The following is a 2,500-nucleotide window of genomic DNA, read 5'->3' on the forward strand; positions in this document are numbered from 1 at the left end:
TGCAGTCCGTCCGAGAGGTGGGGGCACGCACGGCAACACGGCCGGCCTGCCTGCTTGGGACGATGCGGTCCTTTCGTTCAGCGGTTCCACGGTTTGGCCGGCGCGAGCAGATGCTTGGGGGGAGACGGTGGCGTCAGCCACGCACTCACTCTGCTTCTGCAGTCCGGTCCACTCCGCCCGTTCTAGCTGCTCGTTTGGTCCCTCGCCCTCCAGCAGACCGTTCCGCCGACGGTGCTCCTCCTCCGCAGCGACTTCTGCCTAGCCCCTCTGCCGGGTGCGATGTCTCCGGCGTCCGCACCGATCCTCGGCACGGCGCGGGTGCGCACCTGTGGGCCGCCGCCCCGTGCTCCACGTCCGTCCGTGTGTGCCCGCTGTGGGGACCGTCTTCCTCTCGCCTGGGCGACGGCTTGCGGGCTGCGACGTGACCTTGCCACCGCCTTGCAGCATTACATCCGCAGTTGAAACGAAGAGAGCTGCTGCGGGCTTGGGTGCTTGTCCTGGCGGCTTGTCGACGGGACCACGGTGAACGGCCACTGTGTGACTCCGCAGGGAGACGTTCTGGTGCAGTCAGGGGCCTTTTTGTCTCCCGCCGCGGTGAAGCTTTGGTCGCATTCTAGTCACTCTCTCTTCAATCCCGGTACGGGGTACCTGTTCATGCTCACCATTCCTCGAGCACCCGCGTGCAGAGGGTGGGTGCGAGGTTTAAAGATTCGTGGTCCGCCTGTCGGTCCGGTCTCGTGCTGACTTGAGCGAGTGTCCTCCGCGTTCGAGAGAATGTGCCTGTCCGCGGGGGCAGCCGCGCTTGCGAGCGTTCCGCCGCGCCCCCTTCCCCAGCCCGCCGAGGTTGGGGCGTGCGGGGTCGGCTTGCGCCCGTAGCGTCGGCCTGTCCTCCGCGGCTTGCACCCGACTCAGTCCGCTGCGGCCTCGCCTCGACTCTCGAGCCTTCCGACAGACGGTGACACCAGAGAACTCTGCCTCTGGCTGTTGCGGGGCGTGACGGCGCGTGTCGGGCTCCGGCCCGTCACCCACGCCGGCACTCAACGCCTGCGAGCGCCCTGTTTCCTCCGAGAAAGGTTTTTCGCTTGATTGTCGCTCGAGTGCGTGTGCCTCCGGGGCTCACGCCGTGGTACGCGCCAGGCTGGGGCTCCACCGTCACGTCGGCGGGGGAGCGTTTAGCGCGTCCCAGGATCGGACAACCTCTCCGGGGGCCCGAGCCGAAACCCGACACGGTATAAAAGTCGTAACAAGGTTTCTGTTGGTGAACACGTTGTGAAGGATCTTTGTCGGCCGGGGGCCCGCCACCTCTCCGGGGAGGGCGGCCCGTCACTCCTTGAACGCGAAGGCTGGCGCCGGTTGGGCCAGGCAGGAGAGCCTCACGGGGGCCGGCCCCGGGGCCAGGTATCGGACAACCTCTCCGGGGGCCCGAACCGAAACCCGTAACACAGAATAAAAATCGTAACAAGGTTTCTGTTGGTGAACACGTTGTGAAGGATCTTTGTCGGCCGGGGGCCCGCCACCTCTCCGGGGAGGGCGGCCCGTCACTCCTTGAACTCGAAGGCTGCGCCGGTTGGGCCAGGCAGGAGAGCCTCACGGGGGTTGGCCCCGGGGCCGTGGCCCGTACTGACGCTGGCGCCTCCCACGCGGGTGGGAGGTCACACCGACAATTTCGCCGTACCCGTCGAACGGGCCTGGTCACCCGTACGCACGTTCCGCCGAAGCCGGGCGACGTCGATCTCGGTCCCACTCGGTTGGGCCGGCGCGCGGGCGCCGCCACCGACGAGCACGCACACGCTCGGTTGCACGCCGGCAAGTCCATGCGGGTGCCGCACACGCTACGCCTGCGCCGTTGGAAGGGCTTCGCCGTTGGCTTCGTAGGGTGTCTTTGCAGTCCGTCCGAGAGGTGGGGGCACGCACGGCAACACGGCCGGCCTGCCTGCGTGGGACGATGCGGTCCTTTCGTTCAGCGGTTCGGCGGTTTGGCCGGCGCGAGCAGACGCTCGGAGGGAGACGGTGGCGTCAGCCACGCACTCACTCCGCTTCTGCAGTCCGGTCCACTCCGCCCGTTCTAGCTGCTCGTTTGGTCCCTCGCCCGCCAGCAGACCGTTCCGCCGACGGTGCTCCTCCTCCGCAGCGACTTCTGCCTAGCCGCTCTGCCGGGTGCGATGTCACCGGCGTCCGCACCGATCCTCGGCACGGCGCGTGTGCGCACCTGTGGGCCGCCGCCCCGTGCTCCACGTCCGTCTGTGTGTGCCCGCTGTGGGGACCGTCTTCCTCTCGCCTTGGCGACGGCTTGCGGGCTGCGACGTGACCTTGCCACCGCCTTGCAGCATTACATCCGCAGTTGAAACGAAGAGAGCTGCTGCGGGCTTGGGTGCTTGTCCTGGCGGCTTGTCGACGGGACCACGGTGAACGGCCACTGTGTGACTCCGCAGGGAGACGTTCTGGTGCAGTCAGGGGCCTTTTTGTCTCCCGCCGCGGTGAAGCTTTGGTCGCATTCTAG

The sequence above is a fragment of the Mustelus asterias genome, unplaced genomic scaffold (genome assembly GCF_964213995.1).
Source record: "Mustelus asterias unplaced genomic scaffold, sMusAst1.hap1.1 HAP1_SCAFFOLD_2597, whole genome shotgun sequence".
Lineage (NCBI taxonomy): Eukaryota > Metazoa > Chordata > Chondrichthyes > Carcharhiniformes > Triakidae > Mustelus > Mustelus asterias.